Here is a 26,769-nt window from a genome sequence, read left to right on the forward strand (position 1 = left end):
AAATGCTGGATATGCTCAGCAAGTTAGGCTGGAAAGAAACAGAGTTAACAATTCAGCTCATCATGACAGTTCATCAGAAACTAGATTGCATCTGAGCATTTCTTGTTATTGTTAGAAAAGATCAGTTCTCTCTGTGTGTTGGGACCTAGGTGTTGTGCTGATCCCTGTATCTTTTTCAGGTTCACTTCCCAGCCTCTGTCTTGCATATGTTATAGCAGTGTGGCTACAGCTTCCGCCACCGGTGTTTCCATTGGTCCACAGATCAAGATGTCATTAATATAATGTGTGACGTGAACGTCCGTGGCAATGGATACATATCTACTAGCCCATGGCATAAGTTTGGGCTGTGTAGGTATCCTTATGGTAGCCGACAGAAGATATATTAGCGACCTTCCCATGTGAAAGCAAACTGAGCTTGTGATTCCAGGGCTATCGGTATTGAGAAAAAGACATTTTCGAGATCAATAACGGCGTACCAGGCATCCAGCCCTTGTAACAAACTTTCTATAATGGTGGCACATCGGGCATGGACACTGACAGTGGAGGAGCATATTTGTTGAGTTAGCGGTATTCAACTGTCATTCGCCAACTTCTGTCAGGCTTCTTTACAGACCATACAGGGCTATTGTATGCAGATACTGCATGTGACACAATCCTCACAGCCAACAGGCCCTGTGTAGTATCCCCAATTACTTTGTGCCCTCCCGGGACATGATGCTGTTTCATTGAAACCACCCGTGAAGGCAGAGGAATAATGAGGGGCTCCCACTTTTCCTTGCCAACAGTAACCATCACAGCTGGTATACCAAAAGAGAATTTGCCCAGTGGGGTCTGCAAGGTGGTACCTTTTAATAAGTCTATGCCGATAATATTTTCTGGTATGTTGGATATCAATACTGGGACTACTTGTGGGAGTCCATTCCTCAAGGCGATTCTAATATTTGTTCTAACTGTTATCACCCCACCAAATCCATTAATAGTCGTTCTATGCTCTACATATCTATGTGGATTGCCATGTATAATAGTAACTTCTACCCCATTGTCCAATAATGCAATGTCTCACCATATATTGCCTTTCCTCCAACAAATAGTGATAGGGACATAAGGCCTCGACACAGACCCCGGATTCCCAGCCCCACCCCCAGTCAATTGGCTGACTGGCCCACCACAACTGCCTGACCTCCTCCAGGCTAGGGTCCAGGGATGTTGTGGGAAATGCAGTCAGTGTGGTTTCCTTTCCTCCCTCCATAACTGATTCAGTTTCTCTTACTTCCTTATCCCTTGGAGAGCAGTGCATCCTCCACATTCTATACATGGCATCTGTATGTATTTCGTTTATCTTGCTCCTCTCTATTCCTGCTTTTAAAAATGCTGCGAACTGGTTATCTTCTGGTTATCTTTTGTTTCACCTTCAAACCCACCCCATCTCTGACTTGTTGTCCCTATTTGTCACTTGCTCGGGTGAGGCTCACTCATCACTTACCAACCTCCACGTCCTCTAACTGTCCCTAACAACAAACATACCTGTCCCACGGCCTGTCCCTGGGCTGGCCCTAACAGGGCTAACAGGGCACCTCTCATCGAGCCCAGATGACTTCACATTAGTCGGCTCCTCATTCCAATGTGAAAGTTTCCTGATTTGGACCCTGTAACAGCAGAGAATACATACTCGCTTGTGTAGTCAAATCCTTCAAATGTTTTAAACCTTGTGGTATGCTCTCCCATTTGTCAACATCACCTTCCCATTCTATTGGGGAAGGGTACTTGTTCCCTACTGCTACTGTCAGTGCGTTCCACAATGATCTAGTTTGCCCAATGTTTCTAAAGACACTATTCACATGTGGATCAACACTTAATGCTCCCAGATTCCCTCACTCTGTGGCACTCAGCATAATGTGGATGGCGCCCTGGTCCCACAACCATGCCAGCCAAGAGGCCAAAGGTTCACCCGACTTCTGCTTAAAGTGGAACCCCAAATCCTGCAATTCGGACATAGAGTAATCTCTCACTATTCACGAATTTTGTAGGTTCTGCCCTCCTAACTGTTTTGCCTTATTTGTTATTTGGAATCGTGCTATTAGTCCCTCCTCTGAGGATGACTCCATAGGCGGAGCATCCCCTTCCCCATCTGTCCATTCAGACTCTGAATCAGATGAATGCTAAATGTTCCCATCCCAATGGTCGGGGTCCCATTGCAAGTGTAATAACATGCGCACGTTGACTGGGTCAACTTTCCTATTATGTCGTTTTGCTCTCTTTGTCTGTTGTACTGTCGCCAGATGCCATACTATCTGATTCTGTTTCTCCTCTGCATTGTCGGCTGTCTGCTGCGCTGTCTTAACTGCTTCTGTTAGGGTGAGGTTACACTGTTCTACTACTGCCAGTGGGGCTTCAAACTGTTTCTGGCCTGGCACACTTCCAATTCCCTACATGTTGAATGCAAAGCTGTTAACAATATCCATCCCATTTGCACTACACTGTCCTTGCTTATGGGGAAGTCTGCCTCTCACAAGCTCTCAAGTATGACAACCTGTATGACTAACCTTCCTTTATCACTTTTTCCAGTTATAACCATCCCCCATTCTTGTGGGGGCCCTAGTTGTGCTAAGAAATTAGCTACAGACCCAAATCCAGAGTCTTCAGCATTCCATCCTGGAATATGAAAGGTCTCTGGAGCATCAGGTTGCCTTTCCCTTCTCATAAATATTTTGCCGAATCCCATCCTCGTCGCCAAAGGTGCCTTGGATCACAGCATGTATCCAAGCGGTTCTTTTCAGATTCAATTTAATATAATTAAGAGAAGGTTTGACAACAGCAATTTGCTTGAATATGAATGTTTATTAAGTAATAATGAATGATTATAAAAGCAATGATAAATGATTATAGTGGTAATTTTAAATGGAAAAGAAAAAAGGGGAAAAAAAGCAACAAGTTTCATGCCTTTCAGGGAAAGCAACAAGTCTCATGTTCTTCTACCTATCGGGGACCCCTCAATCGATGGCTGGTCTGAAGGTTTAGGTTTGTTTCTGGCACTGATCACGATTCCGAGCTGAAGCCACGTCCAGCAGTAGCTTGGAATGATACTCTCGCTATTATTCAGTATCACAAACAACAGTACACAAAACAACACATACAAAGGACAAAACTGCTGGCTGCTACAGACAACATAGGATGGGAAAACAAGTGCAGGTGTCATCTTCAGCTCACAAAGGAACGTTCACAGGACTTATTCAAGGTCATGCAGCTTGTTGAGTATTATTCTAAACTTTCCCAGTCTATTTGCCCATTCTGTACAATCCATTTTCTCATGCAGCTGTCAGATATCATCATTAACTTTTAGCCCTTTGGCCCATCCTATACATCCCTCCAGTGCTCATACAGGAGAGCTGTCATTCCAGCTGTCTGCATGAAACCTCTCCCACCATCAGACCAATGATATCAATAAGGTCAATTTAACCTTTGTCCAGATCCCTAAACATCACCGAAAGAAGACATCTATATGTATAGAAGCACCTGTATAAACTCAGCATTCTTTCTGTGCAGTGTCAGGTACAAGTCACTCGCTGACTCTCAATCTGACCAAGAAGACAATTAGATACTCAGTGGTTAGAAAGGCTTCAGCTTCTGATCAGCATAAGAATGCAGAGGAGGAGCCATTCCTGGGGGAGTAATGGAGATAATTTCAGTAACTCTGATCTCTGGAGGTGGGTGGAGAATCAGCCAGGAATCCTGTTCATCATCAGTGAGCCCAGCTGGGAAGTTAGGGGGAGGGCAGGATGTGATTTGGCTGTGACACTTTCCATTGTCTCACAACATTTACTATCTGGCTGTCCACATGCTGAATGGCCACTTAAAAAAGCACGAGAGGTCGTGGTGAATTCTTTTGGTTTATTGCATCCATTTGATCTCTGAAGGAACCAACAATCTGGTACTGTACAGACAGTTTTGAGAGATTGCTGCATTTGATGGTTGGCTTACAAACTTCCATCCTGTTGTGAGGTTTTCAGCAGGTCAGTCAGCATTGTTCAGAGACTGGCGAATAGTCAACTTTTGGCATATGGACAGAAACAGGAAAAGAAAACGGTTAATACCTTCAGGCTGCTTGTTAGCCCGACAAATAGGAGCAGACAGAACAGGCTACATCCTGAAAAGGTTTTTTTAAAAATTCAGTAATGGGATGAGGGTGTTGCTGGCAAGGCAGCATTTATTGCTCATGCCTAATTGCCCAGAGGGCAGTTCAGAGTCAACCACATTTCTGTGCATCTGGTGTCACATGTAGGCCACATCAGGTAAGGGTGGCAGTTTCCTTCCCAAAAGGACATTAGTGAACCAGATGGGTTTTTACAAAAATCAGCAATGCATTCATAGTTATCATTAGACTCTCAATTCCAGATATTTGTTGAATTCAAATTCCACCATCTGCCACGTTGGGATTCGAACAGGACATTATCAGGGTCTCTGGATTAACCATTAGGCCATCACCTTCCCATGGTGCTATGAGGTGCAGCTAAATGTTGGGGTTAGGCCTCAGGCAAAGCGCTGGGGCCACTCAGAAGCTGCCATTTTCTATTGAAAGCACAGTGCAGCTGAGAGCAAGAGCGAAAGAAGGCCAAAAACACAAGTTGCTTTCTGCAGCTGTGAAATGAGAGAACTTGGAGAAAAGCAGCTTGGTGAAGCTGGTTGTCTGCAAGAAGGCTGGAGTTTTGCTGATGAGTAAGTTCTGGGGTACAGTTTCAAGAAGCCTGATAAACGTAGCCCCAGAAAAGGAGGGTAAAACACCAGAACATGAGCAGTTGCTGATGCAGTCTGTGATGGAGTTCCAATGTTAGGTCTTCAGGAGAGAAGAGATTGGAATCCCTTATAGATTTTAATGAGATTTGATGACCTGCAGTTTCACAAACTTTTGAGGGAGAGTGACTGAGAAATCTGTGGGATATATCTTGACTTTATTTGCTATTTTTTCAGCTGTTTATCTGTTACCCTGTATTTACCTCATGCTAATTTTGAATATTGGAATATAATTTGTATAGATATCGTAGATTGTTTTACTTTTCTAATTTTGTATCATAAAGTTTATTGCTGACGAAGTTTTGAAGAAGGGTCACTAAATCCAAAATGTTAACTCTGCTTTATTTCCACATCTGCTGAGTTTTCCCTGTAATTTCTGGTTTTGTTTCTGATTTACAGCATCTGTGGTTCTTTTTTTAAAAGATTATTGCAGTTCATCCAAAACTATGGGACCCTGTGGCTTTATTATTTCAGTCAATACCTTGGGTTTCACATTTTGTCAACTTTAAAATAACATTAGCTTAAAGTTAGATTGTAGGGAATATGAGAGGACAACAGCTTTCATTCATATCATGCTTTAACATAGTTACCACATCTCAGTGTCTCACACAGACATAATAAAACAAAACTTAACTCTGAGACGAAGAAGGAGATATTAGGAGGCTATGGCTATGGCCAGAAATATGGTCAAAGAGGTTGGGCTTAAAATGTTACGGTAGGAAGGAAGAGAGTTAAAATATAGCATGTTTTAAGGGGAAATTGTAAAGCATGAAGCCTAAATGGGTCAGATGATGAAATCGGGGGGTGCAGGATATGCACTAATTAGAGGAGTGCAGAGATTTTGGAAGGAGATGGGTTTTTCAGGCCACATCTTTTATTTTCGTTTATTTTGGATGATGGACCAAAATGGGGAAAGGACTTCACTGACGCTCAATTTTTTGTTCAGCTGAAGAAAACTATTGAAAATATCAGTCTGGTGTGTTCCTATTCATAGAAACACTGAGGAGCCTAAAAGGCCCTCCTTACGGACAGGTCAAGGGGTTGGGATGAGGTTAGTAGGGAGGAGATGGGGGTGGGGCTTGAGGTGGGAGGAGGGGATAGGTGGGAGGAAGGACAGGTTAGGGAGGCGGGGACGAGCTGGGCTGGTTTTGGGATGCGGTAGGGGGAGGGGAGATTTTGAAGCTTGTGAAGTCCACATTGATACCATTGGGCTGCAGGTTTCCCAAGCAGAATATAAGTTGCTGTTCCTGCAACCTTTGGGTGGCATCGTTGTGGCACTGCAGGAGGCCAAGGATGGACATGTCATCTGAGGAATGGGAGGGGGAGTTGAAATGGTTCGTGACGGGGAGGTGCAGTTGTTTGTTGCGAACCAAGCGTAGGTGTTCTGCAAAGCAGTCCCCAAGCCTCTGCTTGGTTTCCCCAATATAGAGGAGGCCACAACGGGAACAGCGGATGCAGTATACCACATTAGCAGTTGTGCAGGTGAACATCTGCTTGATGTGGAAAGTCTTCTTGGGGCCTGGGATGGGGGGGAGGGGGGAGGTGTAGGGGCAGGTGTAGCACTTCCTGCAGTTGACTTCACAAGTTTCAAAATCTCCCCTCCCCCTACCGCATCCCAAAACCAGCCCAGCTTGTCCCTGCCTCCCTAACCTGTCCTTCCTCCCACCTATCCCCTCCTCCCACCTCAAGCCCCACCCCTATCTCCTACCTACTAACCTCATCCCACCCACTTGACCTGTCTGTCCTCCCTGGACTGACCTATCTCCTCCCTAACTCCCCACCAACACTCACCGTTACTGGCTCCATCCCCGCCTCTTTGACCTGTCTGTCTCCTCTCCACCTATCTTCTCCTTTATCCACCTTCTATGCGCCTCCCCCTCTCTCCCTATTTATTTCAGAAACCCCTTCCCCTCCCCCATTTCTGAAGAAGGGTCTAGGCCCGAAACATCAGCCTTCCTGCTCCTCTGATGCTGCTTGGCCTGCTGTGTTCATCCAGCTCTACACCTTGTTATCTTTTATTACCATCATCATCCCTGGATAAGTCAAAGAACAAAGAACAATACAGCACAGTCATGTCTGACTGGCAGGAGAGACACATCAAAAGCACAATGGTATAAGCTCAGGAGGCTGTTGCACTTGCAGTCCTCAACATTGTCCCTGGATCCATGAATCCCCTGGAATCAGGTCAAACATGGGTAAAGAAATCTGCTAATTATTACATACCACCCACCCTCATCTAATTAATCAGTTTTCCTCCACGTTGAGCAGAGGTTCTGGGAGTGGCAAAGACATTTACGACTGCATGGTAACTTTAAAGGTCCAACATGAATATTTCCTGTACTTGTAAAAGACTATTTCACATTGTCCTGCATTGTGTTCCGACTTGGATACAACTCAACTTGCGAACACACTCAAGAATGGAACCCATTTACAGGCCGGGGAATGTGTGTACACTACAGTACTTGAAAAAGTACAATCATTTTCAAGACATTGTGAAAGTTGATACATTAATGCAAATTTTTTTTACTTTTGAAGGAAGATTTTATACATTGTATGATCTGGATGTTTTAAATGCATTGAGGGAGAAAGAATACCAAGCCATAGCAGCATTGACGTATCTATTATATACAGGGCACTCAATGTTATTTAATCAGAGGATGTGGGCATCGCTGACGAGGCCAGCATTTATTGCCAATTCCTAATTGCCCTGGAGAGAGTGATGGGGAACTGCCTTCTTGAACAGCGGCAGTCCTTGTAATGCATGTACTGATACAGTCCTGATAAGATTTGATTTTTGTTTATTGTAGTCACATGCACCTAAGTAAACCTTTGATTTGTGAATAGTACAGGTAGATGATAGCAGACAAGGATATACAGATCATAGGGTGCTTAGACAGAGCGAGGCATTCGAGGTCATAGCTACAAAGGAGGTGCACAAAGCAAGATCAACATCAGCAACTTCAACAATTAATTGAAGTTAGAGAGGTTCATTCAACAGTCTAATAACAGCAGGGAAGAAACTGTTCTTGAACCTGTTGGTATGTTTGTTCAAACTTCGGTATCTTCTGTCTCACGGAAGAGATTGTGAGAGAGCATTACTGGGGTAGGAGGGGTCTCTGATGATGTTGGCAGCTTTTCCATGACACAAGAAGTGTAAGAAGGGTGTTCAAGGATTTTGATCCATTGAAACTAAAGGAACGCTAACATATTTCCAAGTCAAGGGAGTGAGTGGCTTGGAGGGGAGTTTTCAGGCGGCGATGTTCCTGTATATCTGCTATGGTTGCCCTTCAAGGTGTTCAAGCTCTCTGATTTGGAAGGTGCTGTCAAAGAAGCCTTGGTGAGCTGTTGCAGTGAATCTTGTCGATGCTACACATTGCTGCTACTGTCCATCAGTCGTGAAGGAAGTAAATGTTGAAGATGATGGCTGGAATGCCAATCAGGGCTGTGGGATTCTGGAACAGTCCCTGTTCCGTGACTTCGTCGGCACCATCCCTCACCTTCTGCAATATTGATGAAGGCATTGGTGCGGCCTCATACTCCCGTGAGGAGCTCAAACAGTTCAACATCGCCAATACCTTCCACCCCGCCCTCAAATTCACTTGGACTATTTCAGACATCTCCCTTCCCTTCCTGGATCTCTCTCTCTCCATCCCCGGAAACCAACTCACCACCAACATCCATTTCAAACCCATTGACTCCCACAACTACGTCAACTACACCTCCTCTCACCCACCCTCCAGCAAAAATGGTATCCCACACTCTCAATTCCTCTGACTCCACTCCACTGTATCTGTTCCCAAGATGAGGTGTTCCGCTCCAGGACATCCGTGATATCCTCCTATTTTAGGCACCATAATTTCCACTCCTCCGTAATTAAGGATGCCCTCAACTGCATCTCCCCCATTTACTGCACTTCTGCCCTCAAACCCAACAGCAAGAAGGATAGAGACCCCTTCATCCTCACTTACCACCCCAACAACCTCCGAATCCAATGCATCACCCTCCGATGTCTCCACATCCTCTGCCACCTACAATCAGACCCCACCCACCAAAAAGATATTTCCCTCCCCACCGCTGTCCACTTTCCGCAGGGACCGTTCATTCCGTGACTCTCTCGTCAGCTCTACATTCCCCACCAATTCCTCCATCACACCCGATTGCTTTCTCTGCAACTGCAAGAGGTATAACTCCTCTGCTCTCATCTCTGTCCAATGCCCCAAACAATCCTTCCAAATCCGGCAGAGATTCACCTGCACTTCATCCAACCTGATCTATAGTATCCATTGCTCCCTTTGTGGTCTCCTCTACATCGGGGAGACTAATCGCGGACTCAGGTCTGGTTTGCAGAGCCTCTGCGCTCTGCACGCACCAACCAACCCGACCCTCCGGTTGCCATCCATTTTAATTCCCCCTCCCACTCCCCTGGTGACATGTCCATCTTTGGTGTCCTCCACTGTCAGAGTGACGCCAGACGTAAACTGGCAGAACAACAACAATATTTCGCCTCGGGAGTGTACAGTCCAATGGCCTCAATATTGACTTCACCAGCTTCAAAATCTCTCTCCTCACAGCTTTATCCCATGTCCAGCCCTCCCCCTCCTGACCTGACCTAACCTGTCCATCTTCCTGATCACCTATCCACTTCACCCTTCCCATTCATCCCCACCTGTCATCATCCCACCTACCCTTCCCCCAACCCCACCCCCCTCCCTCTATTTATTTCTGGGCTCCCCTCTCCCTCCCCAGTCCTGATGAAGTGATTTGGCCCAAAATGTTGACTTTCCTGCTTCTCTGATGCTGTCTCACCTGCTGTACCCTTCCAGCCTCACACCTATTGACTCTGGGATTGTTTGCCTTGGATGATGTTGAGCCTGTTGAGTATTATTGGAGTTGCACTCATCCAGGCAACTTGATAGGTTCCTTCAGTTTTCAAGCAGAATTTTAAATGTATGTCAAATATAATTTTATCTTTTGTGATCTTTAACATTTATTAATTAAACATCAGCCAGAAAGCTGGCATCAATCATAGAAATGACCTTGGCCCCAGGTGGGGAGAGTGAGAGTGGTGAGTTTCTGCTGACTATGCCTGTTTGAGGCAGCTCATCAAATAACACTCGGCTTTTGAATGTTCAGGCACTAACAGTCAGTCATATTCATGACTCCAGTCTACATACTGCAGTCAGCAATTATTTCAGCAACCCACAGATAACAGTTTATTTCTGTTGTATCACAACGACAGGACAGATAGTTAAAATGGTGTAATGCAGTCATAATAACATTATCACAAAATCCCTACCGTGCAAAAGGAGATCATTCGGCCCATTGAGACGGATCGACTCCCCGAAGAGCATCCCACTCAGACCCAGCCACAGACCGTGTCCCATAACCCCACATCTACCCTGGCTAATCCACTTAGCCGACACATTCCTCGACACAACAGAAACTTTTAGCACAGCCAATCCACCTAACTTGCACATTTTTGGACTGTGGGAAGAAACTGGAGCACCCGGTGGAAACCCGCACAGACACAGGGAGAATGTGCAAACTCCACACAGTCACCCGAGGGTGGAATTGAACCCTGATCCCAGGTGCTGTGAGGCAGCTGTGCTAACCAGTGAGCCACCGTGCCGCCCTAAATATGTATTTATTATAATTATAAATTTCCGTTTCTTTGACGAGTCTGTCTGTCCAAGCTTTATCATGCTGGAGAAGGAGAGACGCAGGAGAGGAGTGAGACAGTCGGGAAGAGCAGTACAAGAGGAGCACAAATAAAGGTGGGAAGGGGAGAGAAAGCAAAAGGGAAGAGAATGGAAGGGAAAGTAGAAAAGATAACCGTGAGGGAACGGATGGAGGAAGGGCAAGTAGAGTATGTAGGAGGTGGACATAGAGAACAAGTTACTCCCTGCCACCAGTACTATCCTCCCCTGTGCCTCTCACCCTGTGCCACTTTCCCCTGTGCACCTCCTTACGTCCCTTCCATCCTGTTAATGTCGTGATCCCACCACTGGACATCACCGCTGCTTGGGATGCTGTGGGTCTTCCTCTTCTGATCTGCTGTCAAACACATCCGAGGATAAACATTCCACACGGATGTTGTCACTTTGAAAGCCTCCGAGGGTGAAGAATGCTATTCCCACACTAGAAATCTCTGTCATACATTTACCAGGGGAACTGAGACAGCAGCTGCAATAAGTGAGGTTTTATTCAGATGGGACAATGACAAGTTTAAATCTCCACCTGATCTACTGCTGAAAGTCACCTCCATTTCACCGGTCAGCTTCCCAAGCTTCAAGAAACTCATGTTGCTGCAGAAATATTTGGATTGACTGTGAGAGACGTCAATCAGAGAGCCCACACTCTGCCCATTTTCTCCTCTTCCAGAGCTGGTTCACTTCCTGTAGGGACTGAAAACCAAATGAGGAGGTGGTGAGTGAAGGAGCAGCTTTTATACAAATTGTATCCCATAATATTCACACCAATCTTCAGGCAGTCTGACTATCCTGTGGGCATTCACGGATGGAAATGTCCCTTATGCTGTGTGAGAAGATCCAGCTGAGAGAGCTGTTTACTCGGTGCTTTGTGCTGAACTATTTGACTGGAGCTGTGTGTTGGATATTGAGTGTGTTTATTGGAAGCATTTCCCTTCTGATTTCCAGGCTAAGTTTTATTGACGGCCCATTCCTGTATATGAGAAGGTGAGGTGTCTGGGAGGTGCAGGGTGACTGAGGATTCTTACTGATTTCCTGTTGTTGAGTTCTGTGTTGTGAGCCACTTATCATCCTGTCAACTGTGAACGGTCAGTTTTCCCTGTATATTAGGATTTGGATGTTGCCTGTCTTTTCAATCATCCCTACCGATCTATGTAACCTCCTGAAGAAAACAAAAGGAAGGCAAATGTGGATGTACAAAGGGAGCTGGGTGTTCTTGTATACCAGTCAGTGAAACAGAGTATTTGATTACATAAGTGGTGATGTATTATTACAATTATGCAGTGCCTCAGTGAGACTGCACTTGGACTATTCTACACAATTTTGTTCTCCTATTCTAAGAAAGCATATAGTTGCAATAGACGAAGTGCAGTGAAGTTGTACTGGGCTGCTGCCAGGGTCAGCAGGACTGTCGAATGAGAGAGATTGGTTTAACTGGGCCAGTGTTTACCAGTTTAGAAGGATGAGGGGATCTGATTGAAAGATATAAAATTTTTATAGGGCTGGACAGACTGGATGTGGGGAGGATGTTTCCCCTGTTTAGGGAGTCTAGAACCAAGGGACATGGTCTCCAGATGTAGTGTGGACCATTTAGGACTGAAATAAGGAAAGATTTCTTCACCCAGAGTTGTGAACCTGTGGAATGCTCTACCAAGCAGGCTGTGGAGTCTGAATCAATGAGTACATTCAATAAGAGATTGATTATTTTTTAGGCATTAAAAGCATCAAAGGTTCGGGGAGAAAGTGCAGATATGAATCTGATATACGACCCTGTTGAACGGTGGAACAGGCTCATAGGGCTGGATGGCCTACTCCTGTTTCCAGCTTCTATGTTAGTTCCATGTATATACACATGCTTTTGCAATCGCCAGATATTCCAGAGCACTTTACAGCCATTGAAGTCCTTATGAAGCGAGATCACTGTTGTACTGTAGGAAATTTGGCAGCCAGTGTATGCACAGCAAGATCCCACAAACAGCAATGTGAATAACCAGACAATGTGTTTTTCAATGATGTTGTTTGAAGGAGCACTCCCTGTTTTCATAAATAGTTCCATGGGATCTTTTACCCCATCTCAGAAACAGCAGAAGGGGCCATGTCTGTGATCTGCTCTGAAAGATGGTTCCTCTGACATTGTGGCTGTGCCTCACTCCACAATATTCTATGTTGGTGTCTGGTTCTATGACGGATTCTCCGTTACCATCCCTAGCTCCCCACTGTCATTTCCTGATGTTGGTCAGGTACAGCGACACCATATATATGAGGAGGTACAAGTTTCACTCACAGGAGAGAACAGTGCTATCCCACTTCAACTCATCTGCTGCTGAAACCCTCATCCATATCTTTGTAGGCTTTAGACTGAATTATTCCAATGCTCTCCTGGTTGCTCTCATATCTTGCTCTGCCAACCTGAGCTTATCCAAAACACTGCTGTCCAGGTCCTAACTGACACCAAGACCCATTAACCAATCACCCCTGTGCTCACTGATCTACGTTGGCTGCAGGCCGAGTAACACCTCAGTATTAAAATTCTTGTCCTTGTTTTCAAATCCCTTCATGGCCTTGCACCCTCTAACTCTATAACCTCCAAAGCAATTCAGCTGCCATACTTGGAATATCTTTTCAGATGTTTTTTCAAGATTTTAACTGAGGGTGTCAGCCTTTCCCAAAATCAGGCTTGGATTTAATAGTTTTGTCCTGTGTTGTGGCTGATAGCTGAACATGAGACATGTGCAATGCATGTAATTTCCCAGGATAACCCAGAACCCTGCAATCAGCTACAGTAAAGCAAGATTCATCAGTTTTAAACCAAGGCCCAGGAGAGGGTGGATTGGACTTTACTAAGACCCTTTCTGATTGGTGGATCGACCTGTCAATCTGCATGGTGTTTGGCCCAAGCAACCAATTTAACACAGCAATAATCATGATTGACAGACAGTCCAGCCAATGGTTGCTCTTGTACTGTACATGGTCCATTGCACAGGTGGAATAGACCAGATTCTTCAGAGGCTTCTTTCTTGCTGACCTCATGGAAGGTCCTGTTCGTGCCTGGTCTGCTCATTTCTGAACTATTCATCACACTGAGAGTACTGTGAGCAGATCCGGATATCACACTTTAGGAAGGATGTACCGGTCTTCGAGGGAGTTCAACCTAGAATGAAACTTGGATTTCAGTTATGAGGAGAGATTATTGAAATTAGGCCTGTTAGTCTGGGATTTTCGGGGGGGGTCAGGGAGGGTGTGGTGTCTGATTGAAGTCTTCAAGATGTTAATAGGAAAACACAGGGTGAATAAAAATCAACTATTTCCACAGGTCGGGGATTCTAGGGGCACAGTCTAAGGGCACAGTCTTTCAGGAGACATGTTTGGAAGCATTTCTAAACACAAAGGTGCAAAAACCGAGATATTTTCCAATGCTTGTAAATAAGAGTTTGACCTCACTGTGACTATAGTTCCCCAGTGAAAGGTTGGGCAGGGGGGAAGTTCATGGGCTGGTGGGAATGTGGAGATAACAGGTCAAGAAATAGGACAAATACCAGTGATCATAATTTTTCTCTCTCTCGTCCTGTTTCTAGCAGTTCCTGACCAGTGCGATTTCTTCAAATAATGTGCAAAAATATGGGGAGAAATTTCAGAATCTCTATTGATTTTCATCTGAGTGTTTTTTTCATTAAACAAACACTCCAACATGAAATCTGGTCTTCAACAGCACAACACAAGCTCATAGTGAATTGATATCTCACTTTACTCTCCGCTCGACTGTCTTTTCCAGTGCCCCTGTGATGCCTGAGAAGATGGAAAGAAATTACACACATTGTCTGCTCCTGGTCACTATCCAGTGTCCCTGCTGGAAATAGAGGGTGTGTGACAGTCAAGTGAGGAAAAAGAAAGGACTTGTATTTGATACCCTCCCACACAAGGAACAGCAGACTGGCACTCACTGTGGCTAACACTCTCTAACTGAGGAGTCAGACCCTTCAGCAAAGGAGGAGAGGGAGATGGAGAAATCATGTTTTCTTTTCCTGTTTTACAGAAAGATTGCATCGTACTACACCAGAGAATACAGTGAGGATGGACACTGCAGATAGATCCTGCCATCACGCAAGGAACAATTGCACAACTGTGGGAAGACATCTAGTCCCTTCACAGCATTGCTCAACACAGAGAAGGTTGGGCAGTGAAATCATCACCTGGAAATCGGGTCGGGTCGGGGAACTTTGACATATCATCAGATCTGAAACTGGTCAGTGGTGTGGAGCCTTCCATCAGAACCAACCTTTCTGGAGGTTCGGCTGTGGGTGATTGGTCAGGGTGAGGCTGGGAAGAAGTGTGAGTGGCTCCAAGTGTGGTGAGAGCTTCAGTCATTCATCAAGCCTCATGAACCACTGACTCATTCCTCCATGCTGGGGGCTGCTCAAGTATGAGGAGGGCTTCATAGGCTTATCAAAGTGTGTTGTAAAACTGTTCAGGCAAGACCAGCTACATGGAAGTGAAAGCATTCACATGTGAAGTGTGCAACAAGGGCCTTGCACGATTATCAAGCTTAGTGAATCACCGGCGCATTCACACTGGGGAGAAACCATTCACTTGTGATGTCTGTGGCAAATCCTTCAGACAGTTATCGAACCTTCGCATACACCAACGCATTTACACTGGAGAAAAACCATTCACGTGCAAGGTGTGTGACAAATCTTTTACTCTACTCTCATCACTCCGAGTGCACCAGCGCATTCACACAGGGGAGAAACCAGTGAAGTGTGAGGTGTGTGACAAAACCTTCACACAGTTATCGGGCCTGCTGGTCCATCAGACAGTCCACACGGGGGAGAAACCCTTCAAATGTGAGGTTTGTCATAAAGCTTTTGTGACATCTTCCACCCTCCTGATGCACCAGAGGTTTCACACTGGGGAGAAACCCTACAGGTGTGAGGTTTGTGAGATGGGTTTCACCCAATCCTCCGATCTCCTGATACACAAGAGGATTCACACCGGGGAGAAACCGTTCAAGTGTGAGTTGTGTGACCGAGCGTTTACACGGTCAACAATGCTTGTGGAACACCAACGTGTTCATACGGGGGAGAAACCGTTTACGTGTGAGGTGTGTAATAAATCATTCTCGCAGTCATCAAACCTCCGTGTACACCAACGCATTCACACAGGGGAGAAGCCATTCACGTGTGATGTCTGTGACCAGGGTTTTGCACAGTTCTGGCGCCTCGTAAATCATCGACGCATTCACAGTGGGGAGAAACCATTCACGTGCGCAGTGTGCTACAAGTCATTCTCACTATTACAGAACCTCCGTGTGCACCAACGCATTCATACTGGTGAGAAACCATTCATGTGTGAGGTGTGTGACAAATCATTCTCACAGTCATCTTCCCTCCGTGCACACCAGCGCATTCATACGGGGGAGAAACCCTTCACGTGCAGGGTGTGTGACAAATCATTCTCACGCCCATCACACTTTCGTGTACACCAACGCAGTCACACTGGGGAAAAATAATTCAAATGTGAGGTGTGCAACAAAGCCTTCACAAACTCATCAAGCCTTCTGGTCCATCTAAGGATTCACACAGGAGAGAAACCTGTGTAGTTCATGGTTTACAAGAGACGTCTTCTGAAGATTTTCACTCTCCTAAACACCAATGGATGTGATCAGAGGAGAAACGAAACTTGCACTGAATCCTTTCTTCAATCACCAGTGTTTTGAAGAAGAGTCACTAGACTTGAATCTGTTTCTGTCTCCACAGATGCTTCCAGACTTGTTGAGTTTTTCCAGCATTTTGTGTTCATTCTAGATATGCCGTAGAAAAACTATTCAGATGTCCAATGTGTGACAAGGTTTCTGCATAGTCTGTTTGTCTGCTGCATCATCAATGTATTCACACAGGTGCGGAATTCCGTAGGTGAGAGTCCTGTGATAATACTGTCACACAGCTGTAGAAACATCAATGAACTCACATGGGAGACAGACCTGCCAGTGTGACATGCATCAGGATCGTTTCACTTCCTCCTCCTCTCTCACCAGACATCAACGTCTCCACACGGACAGTGGAACTGGGTCACCTGCTTCCGTTGCACTGAGAGCTGTCTGTGTTGTTTCCCCTCCAGCGCTCACATAGGGGGAGCTGTCATTCCAAAGCACTGTCTGTCTCAGCAGGGTCTGTCTCAAACCTCTTGCACTATCAGTCCCATTATTTCAAGAAGGTCAATTCAACCTTTGTCCAGATCTCCAAACATCACTGAAAGAAGACACTATATGTACAGAAGCTCCTGTATGAACTCAGCATCCTTTCAGTGCAGTGTCAGGTAAAAATCACTCACTGACTCTCACTCTGACCAAGAAGACAATCAAATACTCATTGGTTAGAAAGGCTTCAGCTTCTGATCGACCAGCACAAACTCCTGGGGGAAGTGCCCATGATTTGGATGTCTAAAAACTTCATCCCAACCCTGCAATTGCTTCATGGGGATATGACTGTAAGTGTCTTGAACGGAAGATCTGAAACAGAAACTTTCAAAATCTAGACAGCTGTCAAACAAGGCTGTGTGATAGTCTCCATTCTGTTTACAATCTACCTGATGTAAATATTCACCTCATCAAAAATCAATTGCCCTCTGGTATCAATATTAAATGCTATCTCAATGGAAAACTTATTTACCTCAGATCCCTTCATGCCAAAACTAAGCTGACCCCTAAATTCACCATGATCTCCACACTACGGTGATCTGTAAACTGGTTGTCCATCAGCACTCCCTCTAATCTTCATACTGGCTGTGCAGGCTCTTGTAGTCCATGTGCAGCAATATCTTCTGGAGTTAGAAGTCAGTGCAACGATTGGCATTACTGTTGCTGATTGCTGTGCGCAGAATGTCAGAAAGGGAGCAGCTTAAAGGGAACAGAGTTCACTCTGCAACAGATTTGTCCTCTACTGTCAATCTCTTTGATTCTCCATACTAGAAACTCAGCCTGTCCTGGAATGTTGCCAAAACAAAACTTCTATCAGCCCTCAACTGGTCAGTGAAATATTTCACTTCCCATCTTTGCTGAAGGAGGGACTCTGGAATCTGTTGACTGCCTGCCAGACCTCAACAGACACCTCTCATTGCCAGAGAGATCCAGCACCAATCAGCTGTGTCAGTTCAGCCTCCTACAAAAAACAGCACCAACGGTTTGACTGCAGCAGATCTACAGGGAACTCACCATCATCTTCATGGGAACAAACAGGAAGGAGCAGAAAATACTGCCTTGCCATCAGTGCTCACATTTAAAAAAAAAACTTTTTAAAAAAACCTCTGCAGGTAAACAAAATCCCAATGAGCTGCTGTCACCATGAGATTGGGACTGTGTATCTGTGTCCCATAAGACCACAAGTAAAGCAAAGGAGACATACAGAGATCTTGGTGGGAGATGGAGTTACATATGACAGAGACAATTTGTATTGGAGCATGAGAATTTTAAATTGGAAGGACTGGGCACCAGTGTAGGTCAGTGAGCACAAGGGTGATAGGTGTGTGAGTTAGGATGGAGAGCACAGAGTTTAACTGAGCTGAGGTTTAGGAAGTTGAAAACTAACATGAGGGTGGAGAGTGTTGGAAAAGGTGGATGTTACAGAGGGGAAAGTAGGTGATCTTTGTGATGCAGAGGATATGGGGTCAGGAACTCAGCTGTAGGGTAAAGAGGATGACACTGACCAATTGTTGGTGGAGATGAGAGGGGAGAGGGCAATCAAGAGGAATGAATGGAATGTAGAAATGAAAGTAAACCTGTTGAGCCCTCTACACCATTCAATTAGATTGTGGCTGATCCATGATCTGTACACTTGTCTTGTCCCTGTAACTCTTAATTCCCTTTCTTAACAATAAACCTATCAATCTCAGTTTTGAAATTTTCAACTGACCTTCAGCTTCAACAGATTTTTGTGAGGACAGAGTTCCAGATTTCCAGTCCGTTTTTTGTGAAGAAGTGTTTCCCGACATCCCCCTGAACAGCCTCGCTGTAATTTTAATGCTCTGCCCCTTATTCTAGACTCTCCCACCAGAGGAATTGTTACTCTCCAATGACTTGATCAACTTGTTTATGAATCTTAAACAATTCAATTACATTACCTTTAATTTTCAACATTCAAGGCAATAAAAGCCCAGTCTGTGCAACCTGTTCTTATAATTTAACCCTTTTAGTCACAGGAACATTCTGGTGAATCTACGCTGCACTCCCTCCAAGGCCAATATAATCTTCCTGAGGTGCACTGCCCACAGTTCTCTAATTTGGGTCTAACAGAGCTCTGTACAACTGGAATATTACTTCCACAAGGGCACAGTTGGTTTTGGAGAGGAGAGGTTGTGGATTATGTTTTTTCTTCAGGATGGTCCTGGAAAAATGAGCAGTTTTGACAAGAAGATGCAGGACCACTGGTTGCTAGGTGTGGATCAGTCAGACCAGGTGATGGATGGATAAACCAGTTGTGTATCAGATGCACCGAAATCTCTCTTCTTGGTCTTGAGGAGCAGGGCAAATGACCAGGAAGGAAAAGAGTAAAGGTAATTTGGAGCATTGAAGGTGGATCTGAATGAGTGGTCAAACAATATTGACGCCTACAGTGGTGAATGGAAGACCAAAGGGCAGAGAGTTGGGAATTAGAAAACACTGTCCAACTCACTTGGGGGAAAAGGACCTTCCAGCAATGGAAACTGATTGGTCCATGGACCCAACATGCTCACTGGATCTCTGTAACCATTGGTGGGTTTGTATGATGGAATCAAGCTCCATCCTGTGTCACTAATGTCGTGTCATTTCTGACCATTAGAATTGGAAGCCAGACTAAAGCACAAGGATTTTAAAGACTCTTCTGTCTGTAGTATTCTGAGAAAATTTCCGCTGATGTGTGTTTGTGTGTGTGTTAGTAAAGAAAGGCAGCTCTTAGGATTGGGTATGGGGTAGAATCAGACCCTGCTTTAGTTGGGGATGTGAATTATGAACAGATCCTCTTCAGGTGATGGGTGTTTTGACTAATACCATGGGGAACGTTTGTACTATCCTGCCTGGGAGGACCATTATCCTGAGTTTTGTGAGGAAGCGGGGGTGAGTCTCTACAGACCTGACATCCGTCAGCCCATTTTACCTCAATGTAATAATGGTGTGATATGTTCAACTTACACTCTTCCAAGATTAATTTAAAAATCTGGGAAAAATCTTTGCTTTGTTGTTTTAGTTGACACAAAGTTTTGTATAAACTGCATATTATGTTGTTGTTTCTCTGTTGTTTTATCAGCTTCAATGTAGATTTATAGCTCAGAATAATAGTTTTGTGGCTCCACCTGAACTATCTGAAATGTCAGCACAGTGTGTTCCCATTAACTGAAACACTCAGGATCCAACAGTAAGAGTTCTGTACACAATACGTTGGTCAATATCATTGTGGGCTGAGATACTTTCTCCACCATAATTTCCAGTTTCGAGGATGCAGTATATTGCCCCAAGAAAGATTTTCGTGAAATTGAGATGTCCAGGTGTGTTTTAGTCAATTAAATACTTTTTGAGATGTCATTATTGTTGTAGTGAGGGAGATTTGACTGCCTATTTGTGCAGCACAAGCCCTCTCAAACGGAAATGTGATAATTACCAAATCGTTTTCCATTGTTATCAGGATTCATTTTGGTCAGGGCATCAGGGATAAATCCTCCTGCTGTCCTATGATGTGTGTCACAGAATAGTTTACATTCACCTGACAGAGCAGATGAAGCCTTGGCTCAACTGATCGGAAAGATGGTACTTCTGACAGTGCAGCATTCCCTCAGCACTGGACTGGACTGTCAGCCTCAGTGCTCATGCCTCTGGAGTTAGATTTAAATCCACAACCTGCTGAATTGGAGTGTTTTCCAAGGCTAACAAGAAAATGTCTTAAGTGGTTAAGTACTAAGGGAGTACAGCATGTTTTCCCTGTGTAAACAGGCAGCCTGAAAGTTTGATTTGATTTAAAGTGATAATTAGTTGGAGCTGCAGGTGTCAGCATTGGCTTTGCATCTGGGTTCCTGAAGGTATGAAAGATGATAAAGTCCCTGGGGTCAGGAGAAGTGAAACTGATGGAGAAAAGTGGGTAGACTCCAGGAGTGAGTAACAACCAACTGTTACAGCTCACTGGGGCAAAGTGCTAGAAATCAAAACCTGCTATTTCTAGAGTCATCACAAAAGTTAAAGATTTTTAAAAGTATGCAGAATTCCACAATTTACCCATCTTTTAGACTGAGATTGATAGAAAGCACGGACCAGGTTTATTCATAATAAATAAATAGAATTCTAACTACATGTAAACAATAGTGAACTGCTGACATGTAACTCTAACCCAGTTATAAAACGCTGCTTCTAAACAGACATACCCACAAAAAAATGGGTGTTATGGGTAGAGGCAAAGACTGAGACAACAGTTTATTGACTATGATCCATGAGGTTTGTTGAAATGATCCTTTACCTGATGAGAATACTTGTGTTTGCTCTTACTTCGCCAGGTACTTCTATTTATTTACAGGAGGCACCAGGTAAATGGTTCACACTTGTAAAGGTAAAGGTCAGAGACAAGTCACAGTTTACAGCAACTGCTGAAGGGAAATAAATTGACTATCTTCAGGCTTGGTGTTTATCTTTAATGCAGAATAGAAACAGCTCCTTTCCTTACGGAGATTTGATGGCTCCAGACTCGAGCATTTACAGCCCGAGCAATCTGCCAGCAAATCTGCCACTTGTTGCTGGTCAAATCTCCATTCGTACCCCACACCCCAGCTCTAGCTTGCCTGTAACTAGGCTTTCCCCGCTGCTTGAATCAATGGTTGTGCCAATAGCATTTATCATAAGGTAACGTGTTTTTAAAAATTGCAGCAACCCTTCAACAATCCTTAAATAAAAGCAGTTCCAAGGCAATCATATTGCACTTGAAACGCTGACTCTTTGGCAGATGCTGCCAAACTTGTCAAGTTTCTCCATCTCTTTCTGTTTTACTTCAGAGCTCTTGGGCTTGGGTCATTACACAACAGACTAGAAACTACAAAAATGTAAACATCCTAAATCCACTGGGCACAAGTACAGCCACACTCCAGAACAATCATCCACCGTCTGAAAATCCCATATTCCTCAGAGACTGACCTGCAGTGCATCCTCCTACCACTAGACATGCTGTGTCTGGAGACTTTCTTGCCCCACTTGTCGAGAACCTCCACAGGTCTTGCTCCCAAATGTCTATCCAATTACATTAAGGTCAGCGATATAGAAGAGTCTGAATGACTGAGGCAGGAGAGTCTTGTTTCTGATCTGGGTGAATCCAACATTTCAGGAATGGTATAGATTGAGCTTGACTCTGCATCTAACCCGCACTGTAATATCAACTTGGAGAAGTTATTTCAGTGCCACTTTAAAAGTGCAGACATTATTCCTTCAAGTTCCTTTGGGTGTATTTTTTAAAAATGTGATGAGGGCTTCTGCCTCAATATTCCTTTTAGACAGTGAGTTCAAGACCCTCACCACCCTTAGAGTGAAAAATTATTCCTCAGCGCCCTCTAATCTTTCCATCAATTACTGTAAATATCTGCTGTTTGTATATTGATCTCTCTGCTCAGGGAACTAAGATTGAAACAATCCCATCAGCTGTGTCTGCCACTCCTCCCTTGCACTGTCTGGACAAACGTCCATGAATGCTCCACCTTCCCGAGCCCTGAACTCACATCTTTCTCTGGTTTCTCACCTATCTCCCCCATGCCCTCTCTGAGTTCATCCTGTCCATCAGATCCATCTCCTACTCCCTCAACCCAACTCTCACTAAACTTCTGATCAGCCAAATTACCCTCCTGATACCTAGTAACCCAGTAAGCTGCACATATGCACAACAGCACTGATGTTGTGTGCACCGCAACTGGCATCAGCATACTAACTGTGGCACTGACCTCTGGTGCTGGAAGTTGCTGCCAGGCCCAGAGATCAGAGACTTTCCCTGGAGCATTGGAGGCTGTGGGGCTGTGACCTTATAGAGGTTTATAAAATCATTAGGGGCATGATAGGGTGAATGGCCAAGGTCTTTTTCCCAGGGCAGGGGAGTCCAAAATTAGAGAGCATAGGTTTATGGTGAGAAGGGAAAGATATTAAAGGGATCTAAGTGGCAATTTTTTCACACAAAAGATGCTGCATGTATGAAATGCGCTACCAGATGAATTAGTGAAGGCTGGTAAAAGGCATCTGGAGGGATACTTGAATACGAAGGATTTAGAGGGCTATGGGACAAATGCTGGCAAATGGGTCTAGATTAATTTAGTTGGCATGGGCAAGTTGGACCGAAAGGTCTGTTTCCTTGCTGCACAACTCTATGACCTGTGCAGCACGTAAATAAATTAGTGGGAATGCTGGTCCCAATGTTTGCTGAGATTGTACATGGTTCTTTCTCTTCAGATATGATACTTTGCTCCATCAGAAATGCTGCCGTCAACCCACTTCTCAACAAAAAAATCATGCCTCTTTGGTCCTTGCAATCTCCTGTCAAAACTCCAACCTCTCTTTTCTCTCAAAGTCCTTCAATATATTGTCTCCTCCCAAATTATGGAAATGGTGATCTGACACTGATGAATGACAGTTCACTACCACATAAATCCTTGAGTCAATCTCCAAGGCATGTGTGACCTAAGCACAGAATCACTTCCTGTGCCCCTCTCTCCTGCACATGTGCTGATCCCACCACTGCACATTATCACTGTTGGATGTTGTGGGCCTTCCTCTTCTGATCTGCTGTCAAACACATCCGAGGATAAACATCCCACCCTGATGTTGTCAGTCTGAAAGCCTCTGAGGGTGAAGAATGCTATTCCCACACTAGAAATCTCTGTCAAACATTTACCTGGGGAACTGAGACTGCAGCTGCAATAAGTGAGGTTTTATTCGGATGGAACAGTGACACGTTGAAATCTCCACCTGATCTACTGCTCGAAGTCACCTCTATTTTACCGGTCAGTTTCCCAAGCTTCCGGAAACTCATGTTGCTGCAGAAATATTTGGATTGACTGTGAGAGATGTCAATCAGAGAGCCCACCCACTCAGCCCATTCCCTCCTCTTCCTCTTCCAGAGCTGGTTCACTTCCTATAGGGACTGAAAACCAAGTGAGGAGATGATGAGTGAAGGAGCAGCTCTTATACAAATTGTATCCCATAATATCCACACCAATCTTCAGGCAGTCTGACTATCCTGTGGGCAATCAGGGGTGGAAATGTCCCTTATGCTGTGTGAGAAGATCCAGCTGAGAGAGCTGTTTACTCGGTGCTTTGTGCTGAACTGTTAGACTGGAGCTGTGTGTTGGATATTGAGTCTGTTTGTTGGAAGCATTTCCCTTCTGATTTCCAGGCTGAGTTTTGTTGATGGCTTATGAACATGAGAAGGTGAGGTGTCATTATCTGGGAGGTGCAGAGTGTGTGAGGATTCTTACTGATTTCCTGTTGTTGACTGTGTGTGTTGGGAGGTTATTCTCTGGACTGTGGCAGCTACCATCAAATGAAATTCCAGAGTCTTATTATAGGTGTTAGATTATTTGGACAGAAATGGTGTGCAGGGATACAGGGAAAAGGCAGGAGATTGATACTAAGTATTGATGCTCTTTTGAAGAATTGATGTAGAGACGATGGGCCGAATAGCCTACTTCTGTGCTGAAACAATCTTGTGATTCTGTGGTTTGATGTGTCCTCTAAAACATGGCTCCTATGACAATGCAGCAATCCTTAACTCCCAGATTGGAGTGTCAGCCTCACTGCCCAGGTCCTGGAGTGAGACTTGTACCCACAACCTTCTGACTCACCGACGCATCCACACAGGAGAGAAGCCATTCAAGTGCAAAGTTTGTAACAAGGGTTTTGCACAGTCGTCAGGCCTGATGTTTCACCAGCGCACTCATACAGCAGAGAAACCATTCACATGCGAGGTGTGCAACAAATCATTCTCAGAGTTGTCAAATCTCCGTGTACACCAACGCATTCACACAGGGGAGAAACCTTTCACATGTGAGGTGTGTGACAAATCATTCTCGGACTCATCGAACCTTTGCGTACACCAACGTGTTCACACAGGAGAGAAACTGTTCACGTGTGCAATATGCAACAAATCATTCTCACAGTTATCCCACCTTCATGCACACCAACGTATGCACAAAGGGTAGAAACCATTCGTGTGTGAGTTTTGTGACAAAGCTTTTGTGATGTCCTCGACCTTCCTGAGACACCAGAGGATTCACACGGGAGAAACCGTTCAAGTGTGAGGAGTGTAACTGAGCCTTCACCCAGTTATTGACACTTGTCAAACACCAACGCACCCACAGCGGGGAAAAGCCTTTTGAGTGTGATGTCTGTGACAAATCCTTCTCACAGTCGTGGAACTTCCTGCTTCGTCAGAGAATTCACACTGGGGAGTAAAACCTTTGTGCATTTACTTTGTGATAAACCTTTCACCGACTCCTGTCTCCCAAATCACCAGGTGAGAAAGCCTTCAAGCATGAGATGTGTGACAAGGCTTTCCAATAGCCGGCATGCCTCCTAATCCATCAGCGCACTCTTACTGGGGAGAAACCCTATTTGTGTGAGTTTTGTAATAAAGCCTATTCACAATTTTGTACCTTGTAGAATATCAGCGAACTCACATGGTATCTTCCAGTCTGGCGTGTGTCAGGATTGTTTTACCTGTTTCTTCTCTTTCACCATACACTGATGTCTCCACACAGACTTGGAGCTGGGTCACCTGCTTCCATTGCATTTCATTGAATAAACATTTCTCCTAAGGGTAAAGCTGGTCTTTGTGTTCATAGTGAATTGTTAACTGGTTTTATTCTCCATTCTGTTGTATTTTCCATTGTCATCACGGTGACTGGGAAGATGGGGGTTGCTGGGCAAAGAAGAGAAAGTAGCCACGTTGTGATTGAGAGGATAGACTTAGCACATCATCCTAACACATCCTAACCATCATCTAAGGAACAACTGCACAAATGTGGGAAGACACCAGACAATTCTTACAGGGGAGAAACCCACTAAGTGTGATATTTGTGAGCTTTCACCCATTCATTAGACCTCTTCAGACACCTGAACATTTACACAGGGGAGGAACCCTTCAAGTGTGTGGTTTGTAATAAAGCTTAAATAAAATCTACAGCCCTCCTGAGACACCAACAGACTCTCATTGGGAAGAAACCATCCAAAAGCAAGTATGTGACAATATGCGGGAAAAAAAGTCCATTCACGTGTGAGCTTGTGACAAATCATTCTCAAAGTGAGGGTTCTCTGTGGCTGTCACCAGCTTCACCCAGGTGAGAATGTGTTCACACTGTGTGGTGTGGGACACCTCCACAGTGGGGAGAAGCCCGGTGTGTGAAGTGGTTAATGAGATCTTTGCATGATCACCGCATGGTGAATCACTGGTGCACTCACACAGGAGAAGCCATTCACATTTACAGTTTTCAACAAATCACTCTTACAGTCATCCCTTCTCCATTTACCATAAAACATTTGCACAAATGGGAAATCCATCAATTAAGAGGGGGCGATCAAACTTGCATAAAGTCATCATAATACCTCGTCAAACAGAGCAACCACATGGGAAGTAATCCTTTAGGTGTGAGGCTTATGATAAAGATTTTAATAATGTCTTCCATCTTCCTGCGACAGAAGACAATTAATGCAGGGTGAAACTCTTCGGGTGTAATATTTCTGACAAGGCTTTCAGTCATTCCCTTGAACTCCGAAAGGACCATAGTATTCACATTGGTGAAAAAGCTTTCAGGTGTGAGGTGTGTGAAAAGGTTTTCACATTACCAGCATATCTCCTGCATCATCAATGTATTCACATGGGTAAGGAACTCTGTAGGTGAGAGTACTCTAAATATCTTCACATAGTTGTTGGACCTCCTGGAACATCAATGAACCAACACAAGAGACAGACCTTTCCAGTGTGACATTTGTCAGGATTGTTTCACTCCTCCTCCTCTCTCACCAGACACTGACATCCTGACATGGACTTGGAACTAGGTCACTTGCTTCCATTGCATTTTACTGAATTAATATTTCTCCTTAGTGTTATTTTAAATTTAAACATGCTCTAAGGGTAAAAATGGTCTTTGCCAGCACAACTTGTGTCCAATCTGAATTGATACTGGTTTTTCTCTCCATTCCACTGTGTTTTCCATTGTCCTCATGGTGACTGGGAAGATGGGGGTTGCTGGGCAGAGAAGAGAAAGTAGCCACATTGTGATTGAGAGGATAGAC

The 26,769-nt window shown here is 44.6% G+C and overlaps 1 protein-coding gene and 1 pseudogene across 1 annotated transcript in view; one reads left to right on the top strand and one right to left on the bottom strand.

The window, feature by feature from the left end:
• LOC109918142 (zinc finger protein 91-like) overlaps window positions 1-26,769 on the bottom strand; it is an 89,549-nt gene that overhangs the window by 39,124 nt on the left and 23,656 nt on the right. The gene's annotated exons all lie outside the window — the stretch shown is intronic.
• LOC125487022 lies at window positions 14,702-25,299 on the top strand (annotated as a pseudogene).

Source organism: Rhincodon typus, chromosome 35 (assembly GCF_021869965.1).
Source record: "Rhincodon typus isolate 14 chromosome 35, sRhiTyp1.1, whole genome shotgun sequence".
Classification (NCBI taxonomy): domain Eukaryota; kingdom Metazoa; phylum Chordata; class Chondrichthyes; order Orectolobiformes; family Rhincodontidae; genus Rhincodon; species Rhincodon typus.